Raw genomic sequence first — 24,705 nt, 5'->3', positions numbered from 1 at the left:
TGAGTTCTGGCTCCATATTTCCAGCTATACTTCTTTGAGCATCAGCTTCCTTATTTGTAACATTAGCTATGCCATGGGCACAAAGGAAAGCACCTGACAGCCTTAGGTGTTGCCTTCCTTCCAAATCTATGCTTAGTTCCAGATCTCTTCTGATGTGGCTTTGTGCAATGGAAGAAGCCAGGATGGGGGAACTGAGAGAGAGGCAGGTTAGCAGTGTAAATATCATGAGGCAGAGAGCCATGTGGGTTCACAGCAAAGCCAAGCAATATGGAGCATTGGCAAAGCCATCCAAGGGCAGGTTGGAAGGGGTTAACTGAGCCAATGGGCCAGCTGGCATCTGTGCTGGCACTCAAGGAGAAAAGGAAAAGGAACCTCAGTGTCAAGATAAGAAAGAGAAACAAAACAAAATACCAGAACTTTAGCCAAATTCCCCAGTTCCCATATGGATAGAGAAGAAACATGGAGCCAACTCCATGCAGCAGCCTCTGGTCAGAAAAGACCTGAAGAATAGGCAATTCTGTGAATCCACCTTGGCAACCTGTCTCTGTTGAGTGGCTTGTCAGAGCATCATATTGTCTTTGATTCAATGTGGTAAGAGAAAGGTGCATTTCCCCCCTTTATTATTCATGCATTCACCCACCTACCCATCCGCCTATCCACCCATTCATCAATTTGTACATTTTAGTAACGTGCTAAATACCTATACTGTGCCAGACACTATGTATTAGGTATCTAGGATTATAGGCAAATCATTGAGACAAAGATGAATAAGGCAACATGGTCCTTGCCCTGAGGACAAAATCTCTCAAGACTAGATATTGTGGGCAGTTCCAAGGTGAGCTGGAAGGTAAAGTGTGTGGGTGGAAAAAAACTAACATTTACTGATCCTTCTTTATGAGCCAGACTGTACTAAGAGGTTTACATGCATTATCTCATTTAATCCTCATAGTTTATATGTAAGTTTGACAATGTGATTAGCCCTGTTTTATAACCAAGGAAGGCTATGTTCAGTTATTAAGGGCTTGCTCAAGGTTGCACTGGCACTCTGTGTCAGAGTTCAGATTTGAGGACAACCTGGAAAAGGGCAGACATGGACACCTAGAAGATTGGGACTCAATGTGCCACACAGAGTCTTCTTATTGGGTGGGAGTGGATGAGTAATTGAAAGTGGTTGAGTTCTCAGAGTAGAGAGATATAGTGAGAAGGGAAAAAGTTTCTGCCACTGGAAACCAAATGACAGAGTAGCCTCTATATTTGAAGGGTCATTCCAAGTTGAATAGATACTACCCTAGTCCTACCACCCTCTTCTCAGTTTTGGTGGAAGGCATTTTCTACTCATCTGCTAAGAACATGCTTATGAAATACAAATCCTCTTCTCTTCTCTGCTTCCTGGCTTGCCTCTTTTACCCATATGTGCACTGACAGATGGATGAGCTACGGAGGCAGCTGAGAATCAGAACAAGAGAGGAGAGTGCTGGGATTTTGGGGGTGGGGAAGGACTCCAGTGCAATTTTATCAAGCGAGGTTGTATGTCTGGGTGTCTGAAGGAGCGAAAAGTTTTTTGTTTGTTTGTTTGTTGCTTTTTAATTCTTCCATGCTATTACTTGTAGGGTAACTAGGGAAGGAGACAATAGGGGAGTGGGTCACCTGAAAATTACTTCCTAGGAGTTTCCCAGAGAAGTTGGCTTCTTCTCTGCAAGCTATTTTCCTTGTCTGGAGTCAGTTCACACCTAATATGGAAGGATCGCTTTTAGTCTATACTTGTTGCTATGGCAGCTTCAGAAGCGGCTGCCTACAGAGCTAGGAGCAGCCGCTCCTTCTACTCCCAAACTCTTTTGGCACGAGGCTGAACACGCATGGTTTCAAGACTATGCAAGTGTCAGTGGCATGTCTTTTATTTTGAGAAACATCTTTCAAGTGGGCAGAGTGGCAGCTTTTGATGGTCCTTCAGATCATCAGCTCTGCTAATTCTAACTCATGTATGGCTTCTCTAGTCGGCTCCCCACCTCACCTCCCATTTTTAGAACAAAGGCTGCAAATGGCCCTTATAAATATTTTAAATCATTTAGCTAGTAGGATTAAAATGTGATCTTCTGGTTACTTTAAAAAATAATGTCAAATAAAATAGTGCTATAAATATGGAGAAAGCTTATGTCCCCTACGAGGGATGCTTCCCACTCTGAAAATGGAAGGGTGTAGGGAAAGACAAAGGTGTGAAACATGGTAACACCTTTTGTGTTGGAGCTGATAGAGTGGAGAATGAAGCAGATAGAGTAGAGGTGACTTACTCAGCCCTTGACTTTAAGGTGTTTATAATCTGGTGGGTCAGATATTGAATAAGTAATAACCAGTATGATGAATATTACAAAAAGGGAGAGTATGGGGTATGATGAGAGACTGTAGTAGGCATTGTACTCTCACTTGAGATGGTCTGAAGAAGAGAGGCTTAAGATAAAAGGCTAAGAATCATGATGTATGAATCTAAGGGTCAGTACCCTAGCAGAAGGATCAAAATATAAGATTCTGAGGGGAGATAGTATGTAGGAATTAAATCTCAGTATAGCTGTAGCAGAGGTTGGGAGGAAAAAATATTATGAGATCCAAAGATGATGATGATAGTGATGATGATGATGGTGGTGGTAGTGGTGGTGAGTGAGGTATCAGTGGTGATAGCAACAACTTAAAAGCATTTTCAGGGGTTCCTGAGTGGCTCAGTTGGTTAAGCGTCAAACTCTTGATTTCAGCTCAGGACATGATCTCAGGGTCATGAGACTGAGCCCTGCATCAGGCTCTGCACTCAGCAGGGAGTCTACTTGAGATTCTCTCCCCTTGCCCCTCCCTCTTTGTTCTCTCTCTCTAAAAATAAATAAATCTTTAAAAAACCCATTTTCAATGTTCTAGGCATTGTTCTATGTACTTCACATATATTAATTTATTTAATCTTTACAGCAAGCTTTTGAAGTATGCACTATTATCATGTCCAATTTACAAATGAGGAAACTGAAGAACAGAGGACTTAAATAAGTTGCCCCAGATCACAAACAAGCCTGGATCTAAAGTCTATACCAAATAGACAGGGACCTACCACAGTAAACAGTTTAGAGTTTATTTTTGGGTAATGCGAAGCCATTAAAAAGTATTCAATAGGATAGGGATTTCTACATTGTAGAGAAAACCACACTGACTGAAGGAAGCAGAATGAATTGGATAGAGTAGGAGTGCAGGCAAGGACTCCAGTAGGATGCTGATGTAAGTACTCAGATGAGACATGAGAGTGAATTGGATTCAGGGATGTCAGTGGAGATGGAGGGAAATGGGTGTATCAGAGAGTTACTGAGGACATAGAATCTATGGACCTGAGAGCTGTCTGACGGGAAGGTAGTTAAGAATGAATCCCAGGTTTCAGGCTTAAATTCCAGTCTCTGGAATTGGGTGTGAGGTAAGGGAATTCCCACAGAAAAATGGGTAAATGGATGCTGGGTAGGCAAAGACAACTGCTACCCATATCACAAAAGTTAGAAATAAAACATCTGTCTCTTTCTTTTGCCCCTTCTCAATTCCCTTCCATAGTGGGACATCCTGTTTATGCTAAATTAGGGTCCTTTGTACCCGATAATGATTTAATCAGGGGAGCTTCACCCCTGCTCACCAGTCCCAAATTGCCCTCCTTCCCAAACACAAAAAATATGCCAATTTAATCATTATCCTCTTGTCTTGCCAAACCTCATTCATTTATAAAGACACAGCCCATCCTACCTTCCCTATACCTCTCATGGATCTCTCTTCTCTGAGCCTTGTTGGCTCTCACAATCTCTGGCCCCCATAGTAAGACCGCTTCACAGCTTGTCACATCTTTTTCTTAGCTTTGTTTCTATAACAAAACAGCGGGCTTCTTTACTGCTATTCCTAACCCTTGCCCCAAGAGTTTTATGAATATCACTTCATTTGAACTCTCCTCAGTTCTGAAAAGTCCAGAAGTAGGCATCATCATCATCATCATCATCATCATCCATCAATCACCATCTTTTACAGATGAAGTAGCTAGGACTGAGAGAATATAAATGACTGTTCGAGTATGCTATAGCTGGATAGCACCAGGTGGGATTTAGAAATCATAAATCCATTTCATCTGCAGACTTTTAAAAAAAAGTGTACCAGAAATTGGATAATTATTCTATGGTAGTTATGAAGCTCCGTATTTTACACATTTGTTTTCATGACAGTTCCATGAGGTAGGCATTGCCATTGTCCCTGTTCTACAGATGCAAAAATTAAAGCTTAGAAAAATGAAATGATTTGCCCAAGGTCTCAGGTAGCTGAGGCAGGGCTAGAACGCAGGTGTTCCCACTGTCATTGTGCATTCTCTTAATCACCATGCTATACGGCCCCATTCTTGTTTCCACACCAGGCTGCAGCCTCTGCTAAGTGCCTAGAAAGAGACAGGAGTTGAAGAAGAAAAGAATGTGGCCTGCCTGAGGATGCAGGGTGTGGAAGAGAAAAGGTGGACCTGAGAGGGGAGATCCCCTTCCATTAGAGGAGAGCAGGCTTTATGCAGAAGGCATTTCTCTTGAGCTCACATTGCAGATGCCCTTACCTGAAAAAGTGTTCCCTTTCATCACCTACCATGACAGCTTCTGTGTCTTGCTGTTTGGCTCAAGATAACTCTTTCCTTCCTAGAGCCCATACTCAGGATGTGCAAATGATTGGTCCTCATCTCCTGGAGTCATCCTATTGATGAGGCCAATATAAATGCATGAGGGAGTCCAATTCCAGGCACTTGTTTCTGTGAGAGCTCAGCGAAGCCCATCTACAAAGTCACGGCCGTGGCTCTGACTGATGGGGTGGAAGGAGGCATTTGAAGGTCAAGCCTCTCAGATATCTCCACTTCTCTGAAATTCAGTTTCCTCATACACTATAGAGACAATAGAGACTTTGAGGTTTCCCTATAGAATACTTGGTACAGTGGAAAGGGTGTGAGTGGATTGATGTCCTAGACACAAATCCAGCTGTCCCACTTTGAGAAGGTATCTCCACTTCTCTGAAATTCAGTTTCCTCATACACAATAGAGACAATAATATCCTGAATAATATTGTGTTCAAGGATTTGCTCTGAGAATTAGTTTAAATGAGTTATATAAAATGCTTATTACGATTTGTGGAATAAATTAGGAGCTCACCTTACAATCCCCCCTTTTTTTTCTACCCAGGGAGATAGGTCTAATAATTGGTCAGGTCTAGTCCTGATCTTTTGTGTTTATGAGCTATGTGTTTCTGCAGGGAGAGATTTGAAGGAGTCAGGCTTATTAATCTCCATATAACCTGTAGAGTAATTAGAATGTTTATTCTCGGCTCTTTGGGAAGAAGTAACTATAATTACAGGACCAAATTAAATGGCATTATCTTTTATAGTCTCATACTGTTCGCAGGCATTCTCTGCCAAGTTCCTTTTAGGAATCTGAGAATTTTTCCCACATCAACTTTCTTTTTCTCAATGGTGAACCTCCTGGCACATTGCAGGTTGAAAGTTCACTAGTATCTCCTCAGTAGGTTGGGCACATGTCTAAAAAGTCCATTTTTATTACTCTTGGCAGAGATGATCAGCTGTCCTTTAAAAACTCCTACTCCTCTTGCTTAGTGTAGAATTATCACTGCAAAGTGGCTGCATAGCCAGAGCCTATGGTTTCCATCCCCTCTCACATCCAGGAGGTGCCGTATGCCCAGCCCTCACCAGTGGAATGTGAACAGAGGACATGTGTACCCTTTCTGACCTGACGTTGTCTGGAAGGAGATGGCCTTCTCCAGTGACTTTTCACCCATTGGGTGGCTTAGCAAGGACACCAGGAAGATCTTGAAAGGATGAAGTTAGCAGAACTGCAGTCACACTGGCCCCTGAATGACTGCAGGAAGCACAGTTCCCCCATGGTCACTGATTAGGAAAATCTGGTTGTAATTTACACAGGTTGGATCATTGAGATTTTAGGTTTTATCTGTTAGAGAAGTTTGCTTTATCTTAACAAATGCATTGCCTAATTCTGCATCCCCGATAAAGTGTGAAACCATACTTCTAGTCCTGCCAAGGGGGACAGGCAGACGTGGAAGTGAATACATTTAAAGGCAGTGCAATAAGTGCTGTAGAAGTAGAATGAGGATGCTGTGGGCACAAAGAGGTGAGAGTGATCGCCTAGAACTTTGAGTTGGGCCTTCAAAGCTGAATAGGAGTTTGCTAGCAGGTGAAACAGAGGGCGGCCAAGATTATTCTAGGCAAAAGGGACAGTAGGAGCAACACATGGGAATGTGAAAAGGTGAGATGCATGAGTTGCTATGAGAAAGTCCTTGTTGGGAAGCAGGACACAATCCAGATGGTTGATTGAAGAATATACTCCAGCAACTACGAATGCTTTTGACAGGGGCCAGATGAGTGGCATAGAGAATAAATTACTCTCAGGACTAAGAGGGGAGAGAGACCACCAGAGGCTACTGTTAAGAAACTAAGAAGGCTTCATTGAGGATGGGGTAGGTCTGGAACTGTACCTGACATAATGTTGGTGATATTGGGTAAGAACATCATTTGTTACTTTATCTGTCTTCCTTTTTTAGACCATGAAGTTCCTCAGGACAGAGATCAGGCTATATTCATCTCTATATGTCCAGAGCAGTGCCCTACCCTTAGGAGCCATTGAATGAGTACATAACAAAAGGATTGAATTCAGATGTTTCTGAGGATGACCTCTCCAGTTCCATGTATTGGGAAGTGAGCATCAGAGGAGTTTCCCAGTACAAGAATCTTCTGCCATGGTCAGGGGATGCATTTCAACCTTATCTCCAAATTGCAGCTAAGATATGTTTAAATAGCAGCCTCACCACAGGAAATGTGATACGAGATTAAGTCGTAGGACTAGACTTCAAGTTTCTGCTCCATTCTCTCCCTTATTCCACTAGTAGTTAAATAATTCCTCTTGTATATACAGGGTTCCTGCAAACTGGCCAGGACACAAAGTCACCCTCATAAAATAGGGAGAGTTTACACCCCAAGTATGCTCAGTGTAGCTTCCCCCTAACCCCCTCCACCAAGTCAAGATTTGTTGATTTACTGCTCTCTAACATTCCTTATCTCTGTGATATTTATGATGTTGATTATCAGTCAAATGAAAAAAAGAAAACAGCATAGAGAAAATTATAAGACTTGGATACTCATGTACTAGGTAGCCAGTTCTCAAATCATTAAGATATGACAATTTTGATGACTCCAATCAATTTCGTGAGTAAAAAGACTCTTGGTGCCTCCAGGTGAAAGTCTAGACTCTTTACCAGGACAGAAAAATTCTGCTTCTCTCCAGCCTCATCAGCAATCACTCTCTCCACTCAGCTTACACCTGGACTCCCAAGTCCTTAGGCACATACTATTCCCTCACACACTTTACACATGCTGCTGGTTCTCTGTTCTGGAGCTATCTAGTCCTTTGTGATGGAGTTAAAAGGTCTTCTCTGTATAGCTTTTCCAGAACTTCCCAACTGAATTTTATCTATTTTTTTAAAGGACTTAGCTAGGTAACAGAGAAGGAAATTTGCATTAAGAAGTACCTGGGCTTTTTTTTTTTTTTAATTAAAAAGCTTTAGTTGTAATAAAATGCACGTAGCATAAAATTTATCATCTTAGCCCTATTTAAGTGTATAGTTCAGTAATATTAACTATGTTCACATTGTTGTGGAATCAATCACTGGAACTTTTTCATCTTGAAAAACTGAAACTATTCCCACTAAACAACAACTCATTTTTCTCTCCCTCTAGCCCCTAGCAACTATAATTCTATTTTCTATTTCTTGGAATTTGACTACTCTAGATACCTCAAGTAGTAGAATCATATGATATTTGTCTTTTTGTGACTGGCTTTCATGTCCTTAAGATTCATCTATGTTGTATCATGTGCCAGATTTTCTTCCCTTTTAAGGCTGAGTAATATATATACTGTATGGACATATCATTCATCCATCCATGCTTGGCTTGCTTCAACTTTTTGGGTATTATGACTAATGATGCTATGAACATAGGCATACAAATATCTCCTTGAGACCCTGCCTTCAGTTCTTTTGGATATTTATCCAGAAGTGGTAGTGCTGCATCATATGGTAATTCTATTTTTAATTTTTTAAAGAACTGACATGCTATTTTCCATAGTGGCTAGATCATTTAAATTCCTATCAACAGTGTACAAGTTCCAATTTCTGCACATCTTTGCCAGCACTTTGTTATTTTCTGGGTTTTTGTTTGTTTTTGCTAAAAGCTATTCTAATGGGTGTGAAGTTATATTTCATTGAAGTTTTTATTTGTATTTCCTTCGTGATTAGTGATGTCTGACATCTTTTCATATGCTTTTTGGCCAACTGTATGTCTTCTTTGGAGAAATGTCTATTTAAGTCCTCTGCTCAGTTTTATTTGGATCATTTGGGTTTTTTTGTTGTTGCTGATTTTAATTTGTAGAGTTCTATAAATAATCTAGATATCGACCCTTTATCAGATATATGATTTGCAAAGTTTTTTTTTCTCCCAAAAGATTGCTTTTTTATTTTGTTGATTGGTGTCCTTTGATGTGCAGAAGTTTTAAACTTTGATAAAACCCAATTTATCAACTGGGTATTATGCTAAATGTTGGCAAATTGAACTCCAATTAAAAAAAATTATCTATTTTAACCTTTGTTGCTTTTGCTTTGGGGGGTCATATCTGAGAAATCATTGCCAAATCCAATGTTATGAAGCTTTTCCCCTATGTTGTATTCAAAGTGTTTTATAGTTTTCAGTCTCATGTTTATGTCTTTGATCCAGTTTGAGTTACTTTTTGTATATGTTGCAAGTAAGTTTCTAACTTCATTCTTTTGTGGATATGCTTTTTTTTTTTTCCAGCACCATTTGTTGAAAAGACTGTCCTTTCCACATTGAATGATTTTAGTACCTTTGCTGAAAATCATTTGACCATACATGCAGGTTTATTTTTGGACTCTACGGTATTTCATGATCTCTATGTCCTTTTGCTGGTACTACACCGTTTTGATTACTATAACTTCATAATAAATTTTGAAATCAGAAAGTGGGGGATCCCTGGGTGGCGCAGCGGTTTAGCGCCTGCCTTTGGCCCCGGGGCGTGATCCTGGAGACCCGGGATCGAATCCCACGCCCACGTCGGGCTCCCGGTTCATGGAGCCTGCTTCTCCCTCTGCCTGTGTCTCTGCCTCTCTCTCTCTCTCTGTGTGACTATCATAAATAAATAAAAATTAAAAAAAAAAAAGAAATCAGAAAGTGTGAGGCTTCCATCATTGTTCTTTCTTTTCTAGTTTATTTTGACTATTTGAAGTCTCCTTGGATTCCATGTTTCCATGTGAATTTTAGGATGGATTTTTCTATTTCTACAGAAAATGCCATTGTGATTTTGACAGGTATTGCATTAAATCTATAGATCACCTTTGGTCATATTGACATCTTAACAGTATTAAGTCTTCCAATCCATGAACATGGAATGTCTTTCCATTTATTTGTCTTTGGGTAGCACTTATATTGAATTACCAATCAAGGGTTTGACATATATTATTCCAGATCTCATTTATCCCAAATGCCCTTTTGGGTGATATTCAGAAATAATTGCCAGGAAGGAGTTCGCTTTCATGAGGACCTGGAATGTTTCTTCCTCACATTTCTTTTACATATTGAAAATAGATCACTTAACTGCTTAAGTTTCTCTTTTACTACTTGTTCCTAGGAAATGTATAGCACAATTTTAATAATTATGTACCATCTGTTAGAATTTAATAATTGTGAAGACCTATGTATTTTTACCTTTTCCTTGGGCCTTTTTTAAAAAGATTTTATTTATTTATTCATGAGAGACACAGAGTGAGGGAGAGAGAGGCAGAGACACAGGCAGAGGGAGAAGCAGGCTCCATGCAGGAGCCTGACATGGGACTCGATCCCGGGTCCCCAGGATCACAACCTGGGCCAAAGGCGACACTAAACCGCTGAGCCCCCCGGGCTGCCCCCCTTTTCCTTGGATCTTAAATGTCTACTGTAACTTATCATTTCTCCTGCACAAATATTTGTTTTTCTACTATATTATAAGCTGCCTTAAATTCACTGTAAATTAAAGTGTGGCTATAAAAGAATACTTTTTAAAAGGAAAGATACATATTATTATCATCATATTTATAGATGAGGAAAATGAAGTTAAGAATGGATAGGTAACTTCAACTAATCATACAGGTCACAATGGCAGAGCTAAAATTCAAATCTAGATCTCTCTGTTTGTAAGGCCCAAGCTTTCATCTCTGCTACATGTCAGTAAGATCAGGTACCTGCCCAGCTCAGACTTTAGTTGGGGGTAGAGAACTAGATGGGCAAGTATGGCCATAAATAACTCTCATACCAGCCAGGAAGGATAAGGACTACAAAAGGGAGGTTTAAGGGATGTAAACCTAAGGATATTGAGGTTTCTTGGAATAGAAGGGATTCCAAACTGAAAGTTCTAAATATATCACATGTGAATGCATGAAGCAAAAACTTTAAAAAATGGTTTTAGGAATTGTCTCATCTTTGGTTTAAGAAATAAGAAGCATTATGTATTAGGCTTTTGCTATGTGTTATTCTAATCCTTATGAGATGGACATATATCAGTATCTGCTCAGCATCCCTTTCTTTGGGGAAAGCATTTCTTCTCATTCCAGGAGATTAAGGAAAGGGTGACTTCATGCACTCCCCTCCTAGTTATAGTATTCCTCTCCTGACTTCAGTGAGGGACAAGCTGGGGCCAACGTAGACCAAGTGAAGCCTTTTCAGGATATTTCGAAAGGACCTTTTCAGAAAGATACTTTTAAAAAAATATATGAAGTATAAAGATAATGTAAGCTAGAGACACTTGTGGCTGTTTTCTGTTGGCCTCAGGAAAGTGGAAAGAATGTGATCAATGTACAAAGAGCATAAGAAGAGCAGAGAAAAAAAGAGCCCTATTGATATTATTTGGGCATCTCTATCCATCCAGACCAAATGCTAGATACTCCTTCAGCATTTTAGTTGAGAGAAACAATAAATTCTCTTTCTACTTACATTGATTTAAATTGAATAGCTTTAAAGTCAGAAGAGAACTGACAAGATGGGATAATGTGAGAGCATGGACTATTGCTTGAATCCTCACTCCATCATTTGCTAGTTTGATACCTTTGGGAAAATCCTTTAATTCTCTGCTTTTTGGTTTCCTCTTTCATCCATGAATTTATGTAGTTCTTTAGGAATGGGTGAGAAATTGCATGCAAATGCTAGATCAGGGCCTGGCATAAGTGATCTTCTGAAACAGGTAAATTCTTATAAATACATAACAAATAAATGAGATGTAGGAATTTTTATTTCTTTGGGTGAAGAAAATGAGGTCAAGAAGAGTTAACACGTATGTACTGGATGTTCCACAGTTAAGATGTCAGATCCTGGATGGAAGCTTCCATGGGATACCAGCTGGTTGGGTGCTTCTCTTCTGCTACTGGAACCACTTTTCCTGACAGCAGTGGGAGGGGTGGAGGAGCCTGCCCCTTAGTCCCAGCTGTCTTTTACCTTGCTGAGAAATCTTCCCCACCTCCCCCTCCCAAAGAATAGGTCTCTTCAGACTCACCAGCTGCAAAGAATGTAGGATGCCAGGCCGTATTTGTTCAGGTGGATAGAATAGCATCAGAATAGCTTGGAGCTCAAATATTGAATCATAATTCTTCAGGCATCTTTGTATTTAAATCATAGCCCTGTCAAGTTCACATTTGATATGCACTAATTAATGCTCCCCATGAATTGTACCAGATTCTTTGGTGTGTGTGTGTGTGTGTGTGTGTGTGTGTTTAGAGACGAGAGATATTCCATAAATTGGAGTGATCAAATATAAGCATCTGTCAGAGTCAAAAACAATAGTTGGCTCTTTGTGGCTGATGGGTGCCTTCTGGATGAGAGGAGTGGATACAAGTTATTAGAAAAATATGAATCATTTATGAATAAATCATCTACGGCAAATGAAGCTATTTTTTTTATTGTTATTATCTCTCAGAGTAGGATCTTAAGCTGTATTAAAGAGGTAAAGCCGAATTCCCAGTGTGGAATTCCACAGTCTTATTCCAGTAATTCCGATCCTATCACTCTTTTTTTTTTTTTTCTTATTCAAAATGGTGAGGGCTTTGCTGGCAAGATGTGGTTGGGATTTGGCTGGGGGAGGAGGCAGATGTTGGGCCATTTCAAGTGGAATATTCATAGATTCTACTGTAAAGAGAATTTTTTAATATCCCTTTGTGAGACATGGAAAAATGGTTTTGATTAAGGGAGTCAATAAAAGTGGACTAGAGATAGATCATGCTTGTAATTATACCTATGGGTGAGATGTACAATGCATTGCCAATAGAAGTGGGAATTAAACCACTTGCAAAGTTATTCTCCCTGGAGGAAAAGGAATTGGTGTAAGTTTGACTAATTGGAGGAGAGAGCATGCCAGTGGGGAGCACTGAACTAGTTAAACTAAGAGGACTCTCTTACATTCACATCTGGAGAAAGAGATGACACTGGCTTTATATTTAGACCATTCCAGGTTCAAGTCTGAGTCCTGTAGTTTTATATTATGTGAAATTGGACAAGCCATGCCCCCTCCCTGAGCCTATTTCCTTGCTTATTGCATGGGGGATACATTATCTCTACAGGGTTCATGGAAACCTTATATCCTGTACTGTGTGTATGAAGTGCCTTCTCCTAGCTCTACCAATTCTAACTTTCTCTCTTTCCCTCTATCACTCTCTCCTCCATGTCCGTGACACATTTTATGATGGAAGCAAAAGTAGAATATATAATGTATTTGAAATTTTTATGAGTTATGCCACATGGTATATAATACTTTAGGGCAGCCCATGTTTAAATTAAAACCTTTCTTCCAGGACTGCGCAAATCATAGCAAACAAAATACAGATGACAGTAGGCTTATCCATTATGAAGCATGTGACTAGCTCACCATCACAATGCATGCTCACCCTTTCATAGAAGTAGCATAGAGTATAAACTGGGAAATAGTTTTCAAGCCAGGTAGCAATTATATTTGCCAGCACCCCCTATATTTAGGAGGTGCCATATGATTTGTTTTCACCGATGGAATATGAGAAGAAATGTGTTACTTCCACATCAAGGTAATATGCAAATATGGTTTATTCATTCTCTTTTTCCTTTTCTAAAGACTTGATGTAAACAAGATTGGTGTCCTTGGAAACCAGGTGTCAAAAGACAGAGAGGTAACCTATATCCCTACCTCACCACTTGAAAGAAAGCCACTCACCAATCAGGAACATTCTTTTAAAAGATTTGATTTATTTATTCATGAGAGACACAGAGAGAGAGGCAGAGGCAGAGGCAGAGGCAGAGGGAGAAGCAGGCTCTCTTTGGGGAGCCTGATGTGGGACCGATCCCAGGACTCCAGGATCATGACCTGAGTGGAAGGCAGACACTTAACCACTGAGCCACCCAGGTGTCCCATCCAATCAGGAACTTGAATAAGAAATAAACTCCCATCGTATCTGAGCCATATACACTTTAGATTTTTTTTTTTTGTTATAGCAACTAGTGTTACTCTAACTAATACATTAGGATAGACTAGGTGACAGAGTATATCTATTTATGGAAGTGAGGTGGTAAAAGCCAACACATTGATGACAAGATCCAATTACTGAGCACTTGAGAACTGATTGAGGATTAAACTAGAAGGCTTCTAAGTTATCTTAATGCTCTAACCTAGTAACACCAATATCTTATATTTAATAAGCTTGCTATGTTCCAGGCCCAGTGCTAAGCATTTATATCAAATTTTCTTCAGACCTTGCAACAACCCTATGAGATAGCTCTATTTAAAGATAAGAATATTGATGGCGGCCAGTAAATAGAAGAAACTTGCATGGTCAGACAGTCCACAAGGAGTGGATTTGCATTCAGATCCACCGGGCTCCAAAGCCTGAATTCCTCACAACTGAATCATACTGTCTCCTAAATTTGTGACTGCATAATGTTCAGGGCTTGCCATCCATATCATGCTTTTGTTCTAGCGATTACTCATAAATTCCGCTATGGAGAACTAGTTGGAAGACAAATTTAGTTTGTATTGCAGCATTAGCTTATTTTTTCACTTTGCTTAAGAAGGAGAATCGAGATAAAGGATGAGAATTAACAGTAATAGAGCTTCTGCAATGGACCAGGTTCATTCACATTCATGTTAACTTGTTAAAGTCTTCTGAAATTAATATTATTATATCTGCCTTACAGGCAAAGAAGCTAAAAGTTAGTTATAAAAAAGTTTGTCCATATAGTCATTCATTCCTTTAATACATACTTATGGACTTTCCACTGTTTCCAGGTACTGTGTTGGCCATAGGAAATTCCAGGATGAACAAGGCAAGTGTGGTTCCTGACACGTTAGAATTTAAGCTCCAGCAGCTGCCATAGAAGGTAGCAAGCAAACTGCTGCTGAGAGTCATTTAGCAAAATTTGGATGCCTATGTGTCAGGGAAATTATAAAGGGAGTTCTGACATTGAGTGGTGATTGTATTGGGTGAATTCTAGGATCTCTTCTTGCACCAAGAGTCCAGATGTACAAGATCTAGTTGGTTAAAAAGAATTGCCAGAAATAATCAGAGGAGAGAGAAAATAAATGACAGAGAAAAGCAAACAGGCGCGAGGACTTTTTCTCTATCCAAAATCTGGCTTATAGTAATTGTTCAATAAATGTTAGCTATTTTCAGTTACAACTAAAGTAATTTCTGCATCCTATAAACCACTTCAAATGGCTTCTTATCAACAGAGCATCATTGTGTATAGCTCTCCACAAGTGAAATGAATCATGATTTATTGAGTGATTTCTGTTTTCCCTATTATCTTTTTCTTTATATGTTACATATTTTCTCACATAAGTCTCACAGTAATTTTACAAGTAGTTTACCAGTAAGGATAGGGTAGACCATGCTTCAATAACAAACTTATCTAAAATCAAGGTGGCTTAAAACAACAAAGATTTATTTCTTATTCATGTGCCAGTTGCAGGTTGGGTGGTGACCATACACAATGTGTCATTTATGTTGACCCTGAGACTCAGAATGATAGAGCAGCCACTATAAACATCGAGGCTGTTACAGCAGAGGGAAAAAAAGAACCTAGTGAAGCACACAGTGGCTCTCAAAGCTCCTACCTGGAAGTGCTGCCCATCACTTATGTCCATATGTCATTGAGCAAAGGGAGTCAAAGGCCTTGCCTGAGCTTAATTGGGATGAGAGAGTATGATCCTAACATGCCTAGAATGAGAGAATCAAATATTTGTTCACAGCCTTAATAACTGCTTTAGGAAGATATTATTTATTATACCCAGTTTGCAGAAGAAAATGACTTTAGGGGAGAAGATAGAATGCTAAATAACTTACTGGAATTCAGACCACTAGGAAGTGGATTTGAATCTCATCTATGTGATTCCAAACCATATTCCTTTCTTTTCTTTCTTTCTTTCTTTCTTTCTTTCTGCTCTGTGAGAAGAGCCCAATGTGGACTTTGGACTCATGACCCCGAGATCAAGACCTGAACAGAGATCAAGAGTCAGGCACTTAACTGACTGAGCAACCCAGGCCCTGCATCCACTCCCCACCCCCTCCATTCTTCATCTGTATCCTGGAGCTCATATTTCTGCCATGTCACATTCCTTGCTCCATCCAACGTCACCTCTCTCTATATATGCTTTTCCCCTTTCCACTGGCTTCTTTCCCTCAGCATGCTTAAGTACTTATATTTTAAAGGGAAGAAAAATGCTTTTTCTTTATTTTTCTTGCTTCATTTTTTAAATTTAAATTTTTTTATTTGAATTCAATTTGCCGACATATAGTATAACACCCAGTGCTCATCTCATCAAGTGCCCCCTCAGTGCCCGTCACTCAGTCACCCCATCCCCCCACCCGCCTTCCCTTCTGCAACCCTTTGTTTGTTTCCCAGAGTTGGGAGTCTCTCATGGTTTGTCTCCCTCTCTAATTTTTCCTCACTCAGTTCCCCTCCTTTCCCTTATAATTCCTTTTCACTATTTCTTATATTTCACATATTAGTGAAACCATATGATGATTGTCCTTCTCTGATTGACTTATTTCACTCAGCATCATACCCTCCAGTTCCATCCATGTTGAAGCAAATGGTGGGTATTTGTCTTTTCTGATAGCTGAGTAATATCCAGATAGATAGATAGATAGATAGATAGATAGATAGATAGATGATAGATAATCTACTCATCTTCAAAGGACATCTTGGCTCCTTCCACAGTTTGGCTATTGTGGACATTACTGCTGTGAACATTGGGGTGCAGATGTCCCAGCGTTTCACTACATCTCTATCTTTGGGTAAACCCTGAGTAGTGCAGTTGCTGGGTCGTAGAGTAGCTCTAATTTTAACATCGTGAGGAACCTCCACACTGTTTTCCAGAGTGGTTGTACCAGCTTGCATACTTACCAACAGTGCAAGAGGGTTCCCTTTTCCCCACATCTTCTCTACCATTTGTTGTTTCCTGTGTTGTTAATTTTCGCCATTCTCACTGGTGTGAAGTGTTATCTCATTGTGGTTTTGATTTGTATTTCCCTGATGACAAGTGATGTGGAACACATGGCTTGTTGGCCATGTGTATGTCTTCATTTCTGTTCATGTCTTCTGCTCATTTCATGATTGGATTGTTTCTTGGGTGTTGAGTTTGATAAGTTCTTTAAAGATCTTGGATACTAGCCCTTTATCTGATATGTCATTTGCAAATATCTTCTCCCATTCTGTAGGTTGTCTTTTAGTTTTGTCAACTGTTTCTTTTCTTCCTGAACTTAACCTGTACACCCAGCCACTGCCCTACTTCTTCACCCTTCCTCCCCACCACACTTTTTGAAAGTTATCTACAAGTATTGTTCACCTCCCGATCTTCCCCTGCTTCTAGATTCTGCTTTTATCACTCCCACTGAAATGACTTTTCAATGACCTACACACTTTAAATCCAAAGGCCTTTTGTCAATCCTTATATCAAGCTTGATCCCTCAATAACATGTGTCACTGATGACCACACCCTCATCCTTAAACTTCTCTTTCCTTTGGCTCACAAAGCCAATGCTTCTCAGAGCTTTCCTCCTACTACATCTCTGGCCATTCCTCACTGCCCTTTACAGGCTCTTCCTCTTTTTCTATCCCTTAACTAATGGTGTTCTAGAGGGCTGCGTTTTACACTCCTTTCTATTCTTACTCTACCCAATCTCTGAGAAGTCTCCTCACTCCCATATATTTAATTAACTCTACTGATTGATGCCTCCGACAATGATAGCTTATGGCCAGACCTGACTCTGGGGCCATAGACATATAGACCCAATTGCCGCTTAGACATTATTACTTGAATGTTTCATAGTGATTTCAAAAGCAGTATTTGGGGGCAAGTGATAAGTCCATGAATGGTTTTGGTAAATTCCATCTGGGAGATAGCTGGGGAATTTAACTTCTCCCCAAACTGGGTGTAAATTCCATCTGGGAGATAGCTGGGGAATTTAACTTCTCCCCAAACTGGGTTTGAAAGCTCGTCTGTGGGTTGTTGTTCGAGTCAGATAAGCATCTTTTTCTTAGTCCTCATTTCTAAGAAGATTTTATTTTCTCTCTGTATGCTCCTGGCCTTTCTTTGCCCTTCTCTGGATGAATTAAAGTAATTTTTCTGAATATGAATTTAGGAATAATAACCAGGCATGCTCAGCTTAGATCCTTCTTCCTTCCCTCTCTTAGGAGAGGTTTTGTCTTCATAGAGCACTGGTTTCCCTCTGCTTACTCATTCCTCAGGTCTTACCTAACCAGGCATCCCAGGTAAGACAGTTCAGCTATGCCTTGGACTGGGCTCCATGACTGCCCAGTTTTGGGGTTAACTATTTGCAAGCCTCTTACGTAAGGAGCTTCCCATGAAAGTCTACCCTCTCTCCTAATGCACCAAATCACATGTGGATGTATGCATACACAGTGCTCCATCTCTGGATTCTTTGTCTCTGTTCCAGTTTGTTAAAGATTTTTTTTTTAAAGATTTTATTTATTTACTCATGAGAGACACAGAGAGGGGGTGAGAGACATAGGCTGAGGGAGAAGCAGGCTCTATGCATGGAGCCTAATGCAGAACTCAATCCCAGGACCCTGGGATCACGACCTGAGCCAATGATAGACACTCAACCACTGAGCCACCCAGGTGCCCCTGTTTAAGCTTTTTATAGTTTTATATTGTGCCTCTTCAAAGGAAGAGAAAAGGAGAAGAAAGCTATTATTTTTGAATGCCTACTATGGGCTGGTTATATCATCTCATTTAATATTGCAATCCTGTTAGACCATCATCATTATTGTCCCATATAACAGTAGAAAAAACACACGGTTCAGAGAAGTTAAGCAATTGGTCCAAGGACACACAATGAGCTTGTTCATTCAGTAATTATGGAGTGTTGGGGGCAGATCCAGGAATTGAACCCAGAACATTTTTATTTCGAAATCTTTATCCTGTTAACACAGGACGCTGCTACTTCTCTATCTTGAGGGTCAGACTCACAAGGGCATAATCCTTTCCATAGATCTCCCAACACCTATGAACTCACATTAACTGAAAACATCCCTCGCTCTGTAAAAGTATCAAACTGGAAATTCAACTAATGCCATCAGTGTTGATAGTTTTTGAGATCTGGGCTCTTTATCCAACTACCAAATCTCCCTCTCTGCTGAGTGGCCAGTCCCCCTTCAATACCTGGTGTTCTTCCTGTGTCCAGTTTTGTCAAGAATCATGAAACTATAGACCACAGAATTGCCAGGAGCCTCATGCTGTACTTAGTCCAATGCCTCATGCTCATAAAGAAGAACCTGAGGCCGGAAAGGGCAAGTGCCTGGCCCACAGCCACACAGTGATTTAATAGCAAAGCTGAAAGTAGAGCCCTTGTTTGGCTGGTGGCCTTGGAAACAATATTCTGTTCATTTTTCCGAAAAGCCCCCAACTAGACCTGTAAAATATCTTGGCCTGTTGGTTTAAAGGATTTTCTTTTTCACTCTTTTCGCTAACTGAACTCCTGAAACAGATTGGACTGAACAACTGAGCAGTAGGGAGGCAAAGTAAACAGAATGGTCCTTGGTGCCCCCGGCATGTCTGTTGTCTGCAGCGACTCATCACTGCCTGCGAGGCTGACAGACACAGCTGCTCCTTCACGGGGTTCTCAGACTCCTCCTGGTGTGCGAAGAGACCCACAGTTGCAATGCCAGGACAGGAGAGCTTACACGTGCCTGTCCTGGGGATCCCCCACATGATCTTTGTATGCAAGTGTGCATGGGTGGAGGGGTACTGGGGTGAGGCCTCCTTGTGACAGCAGCACAGATTTAAAATCCAGATCAACAAATCTTCCCTGGCTCCAACTAAGCACCACACAGATTCTTGCAGGCCTGGTAGATCTCCACGCTCAAGGGGAAGGGACTCAGGACCTGTTACTTTTCAGAAGCTAGGTTCCAGTTGCAGCTCTAGCACTTACTTCACCTTTGCACCTTACATCCTAAGCTGTCACTTCACAGCTGTCATCTCAACTCTCTGAGGGTCTAGCTTCCCCAACTGTGAGATTAAGCTGCTAATGTCTGTGTTGTAGCATTGTTTAAAGTATCAGTTAGAAACTAAGGTTGCTCCAAGTAGAATATGTTTTTACAGAAGTATTTCATTTGGGTAACAATCTATTGAATTGCATTTTAATGCTAACATATACCACAAATAACAGACTCTTCCTTAGCATTTGCAGTGCCCTTGGGCAAATTAGGAAAAAAAAAAAAAAGCCCTGTTGGCTAGTTGTAGCCTCATGTGCAGGCTTGTCAAGTCAAAGTGCCATCCAGTGAAGGAAAAGTTGTTTCTACCTGCAGCTAGAACTTGTCCTCTGGCCCAGTGATGGTTTGGTGAGCACGAAGTAGGCCGGATTTCAGCCCATCTTCACCCTCTCATCTGGGTACCTTTGCATGGGGAATAAGTTGTAAAGCCATGTGCAGATGCCCTGTCCAAACATACTTACTCCATCTTAGCAGTCATCTACTTCACCTGTCATGCTTACTAATGTAACTCTCAAAGGCATTTGAATTTGAGTTGTTTTAGAGCCAGCACTGAGCATGGTGCCTGCAACACACACAGTAGGGTCTGCATGAATATTTTCGCGGAGAAGGAGGGGAGGGTTAAATAGGAAAACCTACTCAATGAATGCTTATTGCATGAATGAGTGAGCTTACAGCTTAGTTAGGAAAACAAGACATAAATCCCCGTGTGAAATGTTTAATAACAATAAAAATTTCAAATTATGGCAGAATACAACAGCTCAAGAGATGGTGCAAGTCAGCATAGGAGTGTCAAATTAATTGCCAGGCAATAATTTTTATAGGAGTTCAAAAGGGTGGGGGAGATCCATTTGTGGACTCAGAGTCAGAAAACCTGGATGGGCTCTTGTTTGTGCACTTACACAGCACGTTTATTCATTCACCAAATGTTTCCCAGGCCCGTATTAGTGCCAGCCTGTCTGCTAGATTCTGCGGATGCATAGATGAACAGCACAGAACCCACAGCTTCAAGGAGCTCGCAGGCTAGTGGGGAATGACAGCCAGGCAAACAGACAATATAAATATGATCCACCTTTTCTCCTCCCCACTTTGCTCCCTCTTCCCTTATGTCTGCTAATAATAGGCTTTAAGGATGCTGTGCTATCTGTCTGCTGGCCCTTGGAGAGTGGACGTTCGGCACACGGACTGCACCCAGAGGTTCACAGTTGCAAGGGCAGGCCCACACCATCTTCAGAACTCTGTGGAGCTTCCACGGAGCCTTTCCTGCCAAGTCCATCCTCCTTGCAGTACTCTAATCACCCTGGCAACTGTGTACCCGTAGATTCTCTGGCAATAATGCCAGTGATGGTGAAGGGTATTCTCTTAAACCTCCATTAAAGAGGGAGAAAAATACACCTTCTCCAAAAGGTAGCACCTGGCTCTCAGTTCCCTCTTTTTTCAGGAAAGGGCCAAGCTGGAAGCGGACATCCTCTTTTCACAGACCCTGTAGCTGAGCTCTGTGGCCAAAGGCTCTGGAGAAGCATCAGTGGTATCATGGGAAGAGCACAGTCACTGGGGCAAGGAGTCCCAGAATTGACTCCTAGCCATGTTACCTTCAAACAGGGGAACTCAGACACATTGGCCTAATCTCCTTGGGTCTCTGTTTTTCTTTTTGTAAAATGGACATAATAGTACCTATCTTCAGGCTTGTTTTGAGAATTACATGAAAGTGGAATAATGAACATTAGTTGAATACAAAATGGAGGCCCCCATACCATTGCCCAGATCACTGAGCAAGTTACTAGCCAAAAGCGAACTAGAACCACTCTTGTCTTCTGACTCCCAATTTGGCAATATCCTCCTTCTCCCTTCCCCCGAGCCCTTTGTTCTGTGGAGTAATCACCTGCCAGTGATTGCCACTGGTTGTGAAGAAGATAAGTATGAGAAAGTATGGATAGCCCAAGGAAGACTTGCCTGCATTAGATTGAGAATGGCAGCCTACTAGAGATGGCTCAGTGCTTCTAGGCCAATATGAATTGCACACTATTCTCTGGCATAGGTGGAAATGCAGTATTCTAAGGAAATGACACTTGGTATTGAGCAGCAACACTACTAGATTACAGGAAGAGATGATCCTGCCATGCTGAGCCTTGGTTACAGAGCAGGGTTAGCAAATATGTACTAAATTCAGCCTCCATCCACATCCACCCATGGTCTCCATCAGTCATCAACCCCAGTCTTCTTTTCTATTGATTCCTGATCGGGACTCCGAATCCTTCCATTTCCTATCAATCAACTAGTGTGGTCATTCATTCAATAAACATTGGCCAAGTACCTAAAATGTGCTAGGTACTGAAGATTAAGTCAGACGTCGCCTTGACTTATAAAGCTTATATCCTGTCATTCCAGATGCAATCTGGTTGCCATCCAGGTTTCTAACCCTCCTGTGCTCCATGCTTGGAATTAGTGCAGGATGATAGTACAGGCAAAGGTTTTGAAATTGGGGAAGCCAGTGTTTGAATTTGGCTCTGCCACCACAGTAGATGCCTAGTAATGTTGTGTCCAGTACTCTTTATCTGGGAATGGGGTCTTCCTGCTGTCGGGGAACTGCCTCTCCCCTGCTCCATGATGTTTGGCCACACGATTGAGTCTGCATCAGGCTTGGTCAGTCATAGTATGCCTTTACCTTTGGCCAGAATAGAGGTTAGGCATGTGATCCAATCCAGGACAAGATGAAAAAAAATTGTAGGTTTGAAACTGGGAACTCTTTCTTGAGATAATACAAAACTAGGGCTCTCAGTAGCCATGTCCGCACCCTCTACCCTCCCCTTAGAAAGAAACTTTCTGTGGGGGCGGGGTGGGGGAGATGTAGGGAGGGCAAGCCACAGAGGAAAGCAAAGAAGAGGTGGGGTAGAGATGGAGAGGGAAATGGAGGTGGATCACAGACACAATAACAGCCTTGGAATCAATGAAGACTAGACTGGACTCCCCTGGACTGCCAAGTGACACCAGGCAATGAATTCCCTTTGCTTCAAGCTGGTGATCCTGACCTCTCAGACAGAGGCGGTAGATCCTGACCTCTCTCCTGGAGGAGAGAATAAGCATATTTCTGTAGAGAGGAAGCAGGATTCCTGAAGAACAACTCCAACTGTCTCTATACCAATAAACGTTTAAAAGGGAGACTGAACATACATCTTGTCACATGTTTTCCTTTGAGCGTACATCTGAAGTGAACGTGTTCAGGATGGTCCTCCCTTGTGGTATGTAAGTCCCCACAGGGCCTGGGATTTGTTGCTCCCATATTTTTCCTCCAGCTACTGACTGTAATATTCATCCTTTTATCTTTGTAGGGTGCATTGTGCTTTGAAAAACACTTCCATCTACATTATCTCATTTGATTCTCAGGGCATCTGTGAAAAAGGCAGAGTGGGGATTACTATTCTTGCCTGTCAGATTGAAAACGGAGGCTGAGGCCCTGGGATCTTGGAACCTAAAAAGAAATACAGACAGTGACCTCACAGGGGATGAATGGCACAGAGGTGGAAAGATCACTGGATCTGGAGCTGGGAGGCACAGGCATGAGACCTGGCTCTCTTACTTGCTAGCTGTCTGACTGTGGGCACATCACTCAGATCTTCCCAGGCTCAGTTTTTCGGTCATATATATAGGGATGATATTTTCCTTCAAGGATTCTTGTGACTATCTCAGGAAATGATATAGAACAAAGGGTTAGCAAGGTATTCAGTGCCACTCACCTGTTTGGGGTTGATTTCTATGAGTGGTGGGCAGTGGTGTGCTGAATTCAGCTAGTCTAGGCTCACCAGAGCTGTGGGGCACCCCCACACAATAAATGACAGAGCAGGGACTCAAAGCTATGTCTCATATTCTGTCTGATATCCGTATGCCATATCAGAGATGCACCGTTATCACCTGTTCTTTCCTCGATCTCCAGCCCGGAATAGTGAGTGAGTCAGTCAGTTTCTAGACACTTGACACTTTGGATCCTTGTTTGGACTTCAGCATCCTAGTTTCCAAAGAAAACAGGCATGGAGAAAGATGGGGAGGAGTAAAGTACATGGAGCTGGGTGAATGAACTGACTATCTTGGAGACCTACAGTTCTGGGTCTCGGTTGGAGAAATGCTTGAGAGAACTAGAGGGTAGGCGACATCGTTAGTTGGAGCCACAGGAAGCATTTAGGCATGGAGAGGGAGAAAGGGTCCAAGCGCCCACTCCACTATGTCATCTAGCTGGGGTTCAGCTCGTTCATCTGTCAGAGGAGGCAATACCCAAACATTCCTGTTTCTGTGGGCATTGATGGGGAAAAGGATTCTGAAGTCCTCTGGAATCTATTACACTGCATGAATGCAAGAGCATTTGCATGTGTCTCGGCTGAGAACCTTTCCTCCTGTTGCTAAGAGAGAGAAGACTGTCTGTTTTCCTTTCCTGCCATCTCTGGCTCTACACGCCACCCCACCCCACCCCTTTCTTTCCCCTTCTATTTTTATACTTTGAGTGCTTCATAAGATGATGTCCTGCATGCTTTAAACTAGATGAGGGTATCAGGTAGGAAAAGAAAAAAAAAAGCACCTAAACAAAATGAAAATTGGTTTCCTGCTTGGCAAGATGACAGATGATGGGCTCAGGGGCTGACATTACCAATGCAAGCCTTTCTGCAGGTGTCAAGAGGAACTCTTTCTAGACTCAACAAGTTACCCCTGCCAGGCCCTGGGCAGGACAGTTCCAGGATTGGGATGGCCAACCCTCCCTTCCCCCTGATGGAGCTAAGGTATTGGAGGAACACTCTGGAGGCCCCTGGAGGAGCACTCTGGAAGTTCTAGAAGTGGGGTAGATACAGTGAAGATGAAAATTAACACTTATTTAACACCTTAGGGGCCTGTATCCCCTTATTAAGTACAATAATTTAATAAGAATACATATGATTATTTATATTTTTCAGGCGAGGAAAGGGGTACTCAGAGTGGTGGGAGAAACTCACATTCAAGCTCCCAGGATACCTCCAAGTGGCCCTTCCCCCTAACTAACCTGGTGGAAGAGGAGAGGTCACTGTGGTTGTGCTGGCCAGGGAATGGAAGGGGACTTAGGA

At 41.5% G+C, this 24,705-nt stretch overlaps 1 protein-coding gene across 3 annotated transcripts in view; it reads left to right on the top strand.

The window, feature by feature from the left end:
- Window positions 1-24,705, top strand: part of DAB1 (DAB adaptor protein 1) — a 1,169,270-nt gene that overhangs the window by 28,756 nt on the left and 1,115,809 nt on the right. The gene's annotated exons all lie outside the window — the stretch shown is intronic.

The sequence above is a fragment of the Canis lupus genome, chromosome 3 (genome assembly GCF_048164855.1).
Source record: "Canis lupus baileyi chromosome 3, mCanLup2.hap1, whole genome shotgun sequence".
In the NCBI taxonomy this organism is placed as follows: Eukaryota; Metazoa; Chordata; class Mammalia; order Carnivora; family Canidae; genus Canis; species Canis lupus.
Note: the sequence above shows the minus strand (reverse complement) of the source record. Positions and strands in the feature narration are given on the sequence as shown.